Source organism: Suricata suricatta, chromosome 11 (assembly GCF_006229205.1).
Source record: "Suricata suricatta isolate VVHF042 chromosome 11, meerkat_22Aug2017_6uvM2_HiC, whole genome shotgun sequence".
Classification (NCBI taxonomy): Eukaryota; Metazoa; Chordata; class Mammalia; order Carnivora; family Herpestidae; genus Suricata; species Suricata suricatta.
In genome coordinates, this window is record NC_043710.1 from 90,119,334 (window position 1) to 90,131,135 (window position 11,802).

Here is an 11,802-nt window from a genome sequence, read left to right on the forward strand (position 1 = left end):
CCCCGAAGCCTTAGATGGTAACAATGACACAGAACTGAATGTGTATATGGGAACCAATGAGTATAGCCTTAGAAACAATTGGTGAATGTGGACAGATAGTTTGGGTTATTCACAGTATTGCATGGAAGATCTAAGACCCTGGTCTGTTAACTAAAAGAAAAAAGTCAATGTGTATCTGCAATTATATTCATTAAGCAAATCAATTTATTAAGAATAACATTAATACTGATTACTGGACGTGAAAAAAATGTGAAGTGAGAAAACAAAAAAAGTTGGATCATTGTTTATAGTACAATTTATTCAGGGCACCTGGGCGGCTCAGTAGGCTAAGCGTCCAACTTCAGCTCAGGTCATGATCTCATGGTTGGTGAGTTCAAGCCCTGCATCAGGCTCTGTGCTGACAGCTCAGAGCCTGTAGCCTGCTTCCAATTCTGTGTCTCCTCTCTCTGCCCCTCCCCCACTTATGCCCTGTCTGTCTCTCTCAAAAACTAAATAAAATTTTAAAAACTTTTAAGTAAAATTAATTCAATTTATTTCAAAAATATATTTAGCTCCTTCTATTTTCCTGTGTACTATGGTAGGTGCCTAAGGTACAGTCTCTGTCCACAGGCAGTTTCAGGCTAGTGTTTTTGTGAATGTGGGCTAGAGAGGGTTGCATTAACAAACTTCAAATTCCTATTTTAAGTTCAACAGTAATAATGTATTAGACACAGTGATAGCACAAAGCAAGAAGAAATCAATGCAGTTAAACTGGATTAGGGAAAGCTTCCCAGAATAGAAGATAATTGAGCTTATTGATAGATAAGAATGGGAATGATAGAAAGCTACCCCTTTGGAAAGCCTACCATGGTCCTGATATTGCATAAGATGCTTAGTATACATTATCTCATTTAGTTCTTCCAACACAATCTTAAAGAAAGCTGTGAGGTATGAGTTTTGACACCAGTTTTAAAGATGATGACACTAGCACTCACAGGGATGAGATTCTAGTTATACATCTACATCCTGTCTATAACATTGGGAGGCTATCCATATCTATAACATGGGAGCTTAGAAGAGGAAGTGAAAGATGCTCTTGGAATGATCTAGAAACACAAACTATAAAATAGCTCTCAGAATTTTAGTATGGTGAAATGACTGGAGTAGGGGTGTGTGTGGAAAGAGTGATTGTGGATGAGAACAGATGAAAGGACAGGAGGCTGGTCTACTAAGAAGTTTGCACACTCAACCTTGGGTCATGGTTTTCTTTGTGATAAATTTATGGAAATTAGGGGAGAGAATGCTGTAGAAAGATTAGGCTGAGGGCATTGAGGATGATGGGAATAAGCACCAAGAAAGCTATCTGAACACAATAGAAAGAAGACATATGAACTATATATTCAAAAATGAAGAAGGAAAAACCAGGAGAAACCAGTAGGGAGAAAAATTGTGGACAGGAGATTTCAATGAGGTAGAAGAGAAAATCTAGTTGGAGAATGGGGTGACAGATCTGGAAGACAGAAGGTTCTCTTCAGAATTGGGTGTTCAACTTTGAATGTTCAGAAATGGGGCAGGTAAAGGTGATGGCAGTTCTCAGGTAAGAGAGCTTGAGGCCAGGAGGTTAATGGCTCATCATGGAAGATCTGATATTGGAGTAGACTTGGGTTAGTGAAAGAAAGTTCTCTTGCTACCAAAGATTTCAGTGAGTGTTTAGTCATGACTGTGAGAATAACTGATAATAAGAATGAGTACAGAAGACCTATTTGGACTTCTACGGTAGAAGAGGTTTTGCATAACAGGAATAATGAACTAAAGAAGTTCGAACTTGACTTTGTGAGTAGGCTTTTGATAATAAATTTTTTTCCTATCACATTAATTGCAACATTTAAAAATGGTAAACTGCACATACATACCTGCATTTCTGGGTTACTTGAAAAATCAGAGGCACTGTCAGCAATGAACTTAATTACCAATATGTCAACTAACACAGCAGGTTTTTGGCTCCCTGTGGAATTTTAAGATGAAACAAATACAAATTCTCCTGAAAGAAAGAATCTTCTTTCAGTTAGGACAGGAAGTGTAACATTCTAAAGAAGATTTTTGCAGAAGACAAAAGGAAGAGTTAAGGAAGAGGTCAGTAGTGCACGGAGAATCGTTGTGAGGACATAGCATAGTTTGAATATGTGAGCATGGGAGAAGGTACAGAGCTTATGGGTGGAGCTAGGGGAGGGCTCGCCTGTACAATGATCCATCATCAGGAAGAACTAGGATAAGGGTCATGGTAGGATTGAAGGGATCCAAGGCTTTATGCAGATGCAAACAGGTGGTACTTGAGGCACAGTACAACTAGGAGAACATAGCCTGATCTGTGAAAGACAGAAGTTAATAGAAGCTAAAACCTCTGCAGTTTAAAAGTCCAGATGACTCTCAAAGGTAGAATTTAATGCATAAATACTATGAGTTCTCAAATACCATTGCCTTAAGAAAACACATTTGCTTTTTTAAGTTTCTTTTTTAATATTTATTTATTTTTGAGAGAGGGAGAGAGAGAGAGAGCATGAGCAAAGAAAGGAGAGCAGAGAGAGGAAAACAGAATCTGAAGCAAACTCCAGGCTCTGAGCTATCAGCACACAGCCCAACGCGGGGCTCAAACTCGTGACCTGTGAGATCATGATCTGAGCTGAAGTCAGACACTTAACCAACTGAGCCACCCAGGCGCCCCACACATTTGCTTTTATATGCAGCATCTGGTTTTGTTTATGATTATTTTTAAAAGAAAGGCAATAAGACATTTTTATACAGTTGCTAAAGAGTGAGAAATGGTTGAGATTCCAATTTATCCCACAAGTGAAATTTACAAATTGAGAGAGGTAGCTAACCTGACTTACAACATGTGATTCCTTCAATGTCATTTCAATCAAAACGGATCAACCATTTATAGTGAGTTTAATTTATTTATTGCATTTAATTCATTGATAAGTAGATGCAATTCAAACACAAGTGATGCAAAACTATTATTTTATTAAAGAAACAGATTAATGAGGTTTTCTTCATTTTCTTTGAATGAGCACACATGTATGTATATATACATATGTAATACCTAGTAATGTGCTGAAGAAGGCTACGTTCTAAATATTGATAACAAGCTTTCTATACTCTGCCATAGAAATTGACAAGTTCTCCATCAAAACCAATATGGAATAAGTCCAAAATTGTTAAGACAGGCAGTATAAGTAATAAATGTAAGTCCAAATCCAATATGGAAGGGGTGCCTGGGTGACTCAGTCAGTTGAGTGTTGGACTTCAGCTCAGGTCAGATCTCATGGTTCATGAGTTTGAGTCCCACAACGGGCTCTGTGCTGACAGCTCAAAGCCTGGAGCCTGCTTCTGATTCTGTGTCTCCCTCACTATATGCCCTTCCCCTTGTGTTCTACCCTTGTGCTCCCCAATTGTGCTCTGTCTCTCTCTATCTCAAAAATAAATAAACGTTAAAAATATTTTTAAAAACCAATATGGAATAAGTCCCGTAGATGAAGTACATTTTATAATAACATGTTTCCATTTGAGAGGTTATGAGTTGACCTGGTGGCACACTAGCCACATCTTATACAATTTTCCTAATTAAAATCTGTAGAAGGACATTCGAAACATGGAATCATGCCAGAAATCAATAATATAAAATGATTTTGAAAAAAAAAATCTCAGAATCTGGAGAACTGCCCAATAGTAAGAATACAGATAGGTATTATTTGGAACAGCAAAAAGAGATAAATATAGAGACAGACTAGAAATCATAGCCGCCCCATGAATTGACCTCTAATAATAAGAAAAATCAGGTTAAAGAAGAAGAAAGAATGAGGAAGAGTAAGTCTGGGGTCTGGTCCCAAATCCATAACTTTCTGACTCTGACTACGTCATCTTCCCATACACGTTCTCTTCCATCAGTGCTCCTTCCTACAGCCATTGGCAGATAGCAATTTCTCCATACAACATAGCTGGAGAGCTGCAGTTAGAGGGAGAAAGAAGGTGTCTCTCCTTGGACATATAGAATAAATAAGGAGAAAACACTGTAACTAAAGCACTGTAGGTGATGCAAGTGAGAGGTGCATGGTCTCTAGGAAGAGGAGTCAAGTTTATCTAGATAAAGAGAAACTTGATTAAGATTTTTCGTAAAAGTAAGAAAAACTCCCATTCAGAAATCGAATGGTAAAATTTAGAGGCTTTTTCCCCTCCTCAGTTACAGCCTGAGTATTAATAATGTCTATGCCTCAAGTTACATATTACCATAATTTTGTATGCTATTGTCCTTAAATAGTATAGTATCAGAAAATATTAAAATGATAAACAAATTGTGAAGTTCAAAAAAATCGAATGCTTAAATTGGTTTTAAAATTTTAGCACAGTGCAAGCCTGTTTTTGATGCTGGTATATATGGACAATGACATAACTTGATCATATGTTAGAATATAAAAATACTTTTAATCAAGTCTAAAATGTAAAACATATCATTCATATTCTCTAACAACTAAGGTATAAAACAATCATTTAAACAGCAACATTTTAAAAAATCTACTTCTTTTGAGGTGCACGGGTGGCTCAGTTGGTTAAGCATCTGACTCATGGTTTCGGCTCAGGTCATGATCTCATGGTGCAGGAGTTCCAGCCCTGCATCAGGCTCAGTGCTGAGAACATGGGGCCTGCTTGGGATTCTCTCTCCCTCTCTCTCTCTCTTTCTCCCTAGCTCATGCATATACTCTCTCTCCCAAAACAAATAAACTTAAAAAAAATCTACAGCTCTTTATAATTAATCATGTGGATGACAATATCATGCATACAATTTTATACAAAACAAGAGAAAAGACCCAAGCTTTAAAAAAAAAAAAAAAGACAGACATGAATGATATTGGAATCCATGAGTTACCAAGATTCAATACAGCATCTTCCACCTCAAAACCAAATGTCAAGATAACCAATAAATGGATTTAAAAGTTTTTCTTTCAGGAATTAACTGAATAAAAGACAAACTTTTGGGAAAGTTATTTTATGTAGACAGTGAGAAAGTGCAAAATAAAACAGAAGATTGGGCATGTGAATATAATAACGATACAAAGGGAAAAAGTTAAGATAGTTATTCTGATCAACTTGAAAGCCCAAATTAATCCCTTGAGATTGCTTGTCAAAAACAGGGATTTCTGGTCCTCTCTTCAGACTTTATGAATCAGAATCTCTGGAAGATGACACACAGGAATGGTATTTTTAAATTGCTATCTCTAATCCCAGACTCGAGATGATTAAAACTAGCTAAAGTGTCAAAGTCATTGACTTAAATACAATAGAATTTTCAGTAGAAAAGTGTTCATTAAAAGAACAATTCAAGGGAAAAATAGAAAATCAGAATAAATTGATAGTTATGAAAAAAAGAAAAGCATTTTTAAGATCTACTTATAAAAATCACATTACAGCCAGAAGACATTATAGACTATTTGAAGAAACAGGTAATCCTCCTGTATTCTCTTTCCCAGAGCACACAAATTTTAATCAGTATTTTTATCTGATTTATTTTATAAAGGTAACAGGGGAAACTAAAAATTGGTTTTAAAAACATGTCAACAAATCCATAATTAAAATCAATATGAATCTCTGAATAAAATTCAAACAAGTGAATTTTACTTGTTTGAATACTATACTAAATACTAAAAAAGCCCAATATCAATGACTAGTTTATTCTAAGAGTCCACAGATAGATTAATATTGGGAATGCATTAAAATATTAAATAACAAGACAATAGATTAGCTATCATAAAGTTAAACAGAAATTAAATTCCCAAATTTTAATCAAGTATTTCCAAATATAAAAATGAATTTATTGTTTAAAATGAATGAAAGACCTAAATGGAAGTTAAAAAAACATCAAAATCCTAGAGGAGAACATAGGCAGTAACCTGTTTGAACATGGCTGCAGCAACTTTTTTTAAATTTTTTAAATGTTTTGTTTTTTATTTCTTATTTTTGACAGAGATAGACAAAGAGAGAGAGAGAAACAGAGTTTGAGCAGGGGAGGAACAGAGAGAGACAGAAACACAGAATCCAAAGCAGGGTCCAGGTGCCAAGCAGTTAGCACAGAACATGCCACAGGGCTTGAACTTGTGAACCATGAGATCATGACATGAGCCAAAATCTGCTGCTTAACAGATTGCACCACTCAGGGGCCCCAACAGCAACTTCTTACTAGACATGTCTCCAGAGGCAAGAGAAACAAAAGCAAAAATGAACTATTTGGACCTCATCAAGAGAAATAGCTTCTGCACAGTGAAGGAAACAATCAACAAAACAAAAAGACAACCAACAGAATGGGAAAAGATATTTGCAAATGGCATATTGGATAAAGGGTTACTACCCAAAATCTATAAAGAATGTATCAAACCCAACACCCAAAAAAACAAATAATCTAATGAAAAAATGGGCAAAAGACATAGACACTTTTCCAAAGAAGATACCCATATGGCTAACAAACACATGAAAAGATGCTCAACATCACTCATTATCAGAGAAAGACAAATCAAAACCACAAATAGGTACCACCACTTACCTGTCAGAATGGCTAAAACTAACAACTCAGGAACCAACAGATGTGGAGAAAGGGAAATCCTTTTACACTCTTTTTGGGAATGCAAACTCCAGGCAACCACTCTGGAGGTTTCTCAAAAAATTGAAAATAGAACTACCTTATGATCCAGCAATTGCACTACCAGGTATTTATCCAAAGGCTACAAAAATGCTGATTTGAAGGGGCACATGCACCCCAATGTTTATAGCAACACTATCAACAATAACCAAATTATGGAAAGAGTCCAAATTCCATCAGCTGATGAATGGATAAAGAAGACGCACACACACACACACACACACACACACACACTCACACACACATATATATAGGAATATTATATATATAGATGAATGGATAAAGAAGATACACACACACATATGTATAGGAATATTTTATATATAGATGAATGTATAAAGAAGATATATACAAACACACACACATATATAGGAATATTTTATATATATAGATGAATGGATAAAGAAGATGTATACACACACACACACATACACACGCATATATAGGAATATTACTCAGTGACAAAATCTTGCCATTTGCAACAACGTGGATAGAACTAGAATTTATAATGCTAAATGAAATAACTCAGTAAGAGAAAATTAATTTTATGTTATTTCACTCATATGTGGAATTTAAGAAACAAAACAGATAAACATAGGGTAAGAGAAGGAAAAATAAGATAAAAACAGAGAGGGAGGCAAACCATAAGAAACTCTTACATATAGAGAACAAAGAGGGTGCTGGGTGGGGGTTGGGTGAATGGGTGATGGGCTTTAAGAACAGCACTTGTTGGGATGAGCACTGGCTGTTATATGCACGTGATGAATCACTCAATTCTACTTCTGAAACCAATACTACACTATAAGTTAACTAATATATTTAAATAAAATTTAAATAAATAAATAAATAAGAAAAAAGATCTAAAAAGCATTCATGTGATAAAACAAAAAGAGTATCTCTATTTGTAAGTGACATAATCGTGTGTAGAGAAAATACTATGGAATCCACTAAAAACCTGTCAGAATTAATGGAAGAGTTCAGAGAGACTGCAGATTAGATCAATATACAAAATCAACTGTATTTCTGTATATATACTTTTGGCAATGAAATTTCTCAAACAGATGTTAAATAAACTGACACGTCCCTCAGGTCAGTCAATGCAGGTCTTGAGGGAGGGAGTGAGAATTGGGGGGCAGGGGGCACAGAGAATGGAGGCAAGACAAAGTCTCTGATCAAGCTTCATATATTGAGAGAAAACACACATCTTATAAAAGATAGAAGGCAGGAAACAAGGCAGCTGAGTAGGTCGGTTGCTAGGAAACAGGGTCAAGTGATTTTTAGGAAAAGACTAGGGTAAAGGGGAAATCAAAACTGCGATTTTAGCACAGCGCCTGAGGGGCCGATAAGAAAGCCCAGCCATGGGGCGCCTGGGTGGCTCAGTCGGTTAAGCCTCTGGCTTCGGCTCAGGTCAGATCTCACGTTCGTGGGTTCGAGCCCCGTGTCAGGCTCTGTGCTGAAAGCTAGCTCAGAGCCTGGAGCCTGCTTCCAGTTCTGTGTCTCCTACTCTCTCTGCCCCTCCCCCTCTCATCCTCTGTCTCTCTCTGTGTTAAAAATAAATAAAATATTAAAAAAAAAAAAAGAAAGCCCAGCCTGACTGTCTCCAGTGCTGAGCTGGGGAGTGATGACACTGCCCTGCCTGCAGGAGGCTGGTCTTTGTTCTCTGGCAGCTCCCCACAATAAACAATCCCACTTACAATAGTATCCAAAAGAATAAAATATCTAGGAATTAATTTAGTCAAGGAAGTGAAGACCTGTACACTGAAAACTAATTGACAAGAAATTTCAGGAAGAAGTACGTATTTATGCTATTGTAAGGACTCCAAAAGGAGACCCTACCGCTGTCAGCTGGGTACTGGCGCTCACCCCAAGCAATCACAAGAGTCGTCACTTGATGCAAAACACATGAGGCTCTATTCAAGGACCAACGCGTTGGGGCTCAACTCTTATGCCACACAGGGGTAGAGGCCCGAAGAAGAGCCCCGAAGAAGATTGAAGCGGGGTTCTTATAGGGTTTTCTTTTTTTTTTTTTCTTCACAGGTATTTTTCCATTATAAGTTTTACAACACACATCTGGCAATGTCAGGCAGGCAAAACAGCGGAGTCAGCAGAGACCATTACAAGTTTAACGACATACATCTGGCAATGTCAGATAAGCAAAACAACAGAGTTCACATGGTTGCACTTTAGGGAGGGAAGCATTTCAGCTTATCTTAAACCACATACTGGGATTTAAACAACTTCTACTTGAAAAACGACTTTAGTTCCACGGTCACTCTAGGGCCTGAAATTTTTCATTCCTACACAGTGCCCGCCCTCAGCAGCCCCCTGAAATTTTTCATTCCTACACTATAATCCTTACATTACAGCAGCAGCATTAGCCCCAGAAAGAACATTCTTTTCACACCCTAGCTCAGCATATTTCTAACTGTGTGACACTGGGGAAGTGTCTTAAACCTCTCAATGCCTTAATATCCTCTTATATGTATATATTATCCCAATATAGTATTGGGATAATACTATCTACTCTGTATGACAATGATGGTAATTACATACAGATATATTTATAAAATACATAGAAATGTGCTTTGCATATAGTCAGCAGTGTAAAAGATTTTTGTTGATTAAACAATTATATAAATATATCCACATAAATCATACCAGCATCTACTTAAATTCACCTATTTGTCCCAAACCTCACTTAGCAATCACACCAACTATAAGGGACTAGTTGCCCCAGATAAATACAAGGCAAAGTCGTAGGGACAGATAATGACATAAAAGCTTATGCCCCACAAGTATGTACTCCTTGGATTACTGCGTTTCTCAGAGTCAACCTTACATCCTTGTTTCTCAAGGTATATATCACAGGATTCAAGGAAGGGGTAACAATATTATTTAACACCTGACACAGAATCCAGCCAGGGGTAATGAGGACCACTGGTCCATAGAGGAACAAGATGAGCACTGCAGGTTGAGAAGTCTCTGCATCTCCCTTCTGAGGAGCTGATTTTCAATATAGAGATAACAAGATGAGTGTAAGAAGTGAAGATAATAAGAAAACACAGGAGCGCAACAACACCTACGCTGGTGAAACTAACTGTCTGAGCTAGAGAGGTGTTTGCACAGGCCAGGGGCAGCACCACCGGGATATCACAGAGGAAACTGTCCATCTCGCCGGGGGCCACAGAAGGGTAACGTAAAGATGAGGAACGTGAGGGCAGATGCATGCAGACAGCTCCCCACTCAGATGCCAAGAGTCATGATGGTGCATATCCTGCAGCTCATGATGACCATGTATCAAAAGGGGTGGCAAATGGTGACAAAAAGGTTGTAGGCCATCGCAGTGTACAGGAAGCACTCGGTGCCACCCAGGAAGTGGTAGAAGAAGAGCTGGCAGGCACAGCCCTGGTAAGAGATGCCCCGTTAGGTTGAGCATCATTTGGGGGGAACTCACTGAAGGGAAAAAAACATCAAACACAGACAGGTTTCCCTGGAAGAAATACATGGGGGTGTGCAGGTTGGAGAAAACCAGAATGGTGAGGAAGATGAGCAGGTTCCCCAGCAAGGTGAAGAAGGAGAAGGCCAGAAAGAAGATGAAAAGCACATTTTCCAGGCCTTCCATGCAAGGGATTCCCATCAGGAGGAGCTCAGTTATGGAAGTATGATAGCTAGTTAATCCTGAAAGATCAAAGAATAATCTTGCTGAGGTGAACTCTTCCTAAGCGCTAATATCTTCAGAGACCCCACTGGAAACCAATAATACCTATATCCTGTAAAGAACTTGTAAATAGGAGTCAGTCCAATTCTGTCACTAATCTATGTGCGACTCTGAGGGAAATCATTTATTTTTCCTGCTTCTTCAGAAGAAAAATAAAGAGGTAACACTAGAGGCAGAATAAACTAGAGGGCAGAAAATACAGCTTACAGTGACTATATCTGAGTTTGAATATCAAATCTACTCCCTGGTCTTGATTTTGGAGAACTAAAACAATCTCTAACTCTCTTCTATATCTGTATACATAGCGTATAATATCTTATGATTCTTGCTTTTTAATATACATAGGTCTATACCCTGATCCTACCCAACCTTGTTAAAAAAATTTTATTGAATGTGCTAATATTCTAGTTTAACCAGAACGTAATTCACACACTCTGTTAAGTTGATTTGCAGAAGTTCTGGAATGACCTATTGGTAGGAATGATTTGCAGAACTGCTTTTTCTGTCATGAGCTGGACAGCTGAAAACAGAATTATCTAGTGGGAACACCGTAAAACAGGATGGGGAAAAAATAAGGTTAAACATAGGAAAAAGCAATAGACAATTACCAATATTAAAACTAACCATCTGTTTTCAATATGAAATGTAATCTCTGAATAGCAATGATATCTGCAATATAACTGAATGTATGCAATCACCATTTTAAGGTGGGGGAGATTTTAAGACTGACGTTCATTAATCGGGAACTGTCTTAAGGGTGGGCCAGGGTGCCCAGGTGGCTCAGTTAAGCGTCTGACTTTGACTCAGGTCATGATCTCAGAGTTCCTGGGTTCGAGCCCTGCATCGGGGCTCTATGCTGACTGTTTGCTCAGAGCCTGGAAACTGCTTCAGATTCTGGGTCTCCTTCTCTCTCTGCCCCTCCTCCACTCCCACTCTGTCTCTCAAAAAGAAATAAAGGTAAAAAATTAAAAGAAAGAAAGGAAGGAAGGAAGGAAGGCAGAAAGAAAGAAAGAAAGAAAGAAAGAGAAAAAGAAAGAAAAAAAAAGGCCATGAAGTCTAAGGCAGTATTAGCCCAAACTTAAATAGAGCCAACTCCCATATCCCCACCCTCCTCTAGCATGTACAACTCATCAGATGAGGAGAAGAAAGCACTCTATAGAGAAAACACTTACAGGCCTGAAAGGAAATAGCCAACTTGAGCTGAAAGCCAAACCCCACATCTGTAATGCCCAGAATTCGGGAGTCCCCCAGAAATGAACCACCAGAGTCCAGAGTCAAAGCCAAAAAGCAAGGGTCGTTTATTGCAGGTTCGAACCCGGGCCTCTGCTCACTCCAAGCTGGTGGAACGGAGAGAGCCAGAGAGCCCCGAACAAAGATGGGGTAGGACTTTTATGAGTTTGGGAAGGGGGAGTTACAGGAA

General features: G+C 38.1%; 1 pseudogene; it reads right to left on the reverse strand.

Annotated features, from left to right (window-relative positions):
- Nucleotides 1-9,446: 9,446 nt before the first annotated feature.
- Nucleotides 9,447-11,802, reverse strand: part of LOC115272661 — a 4,758-nt pseudogene continuing 2,402 nt past the window's right edge.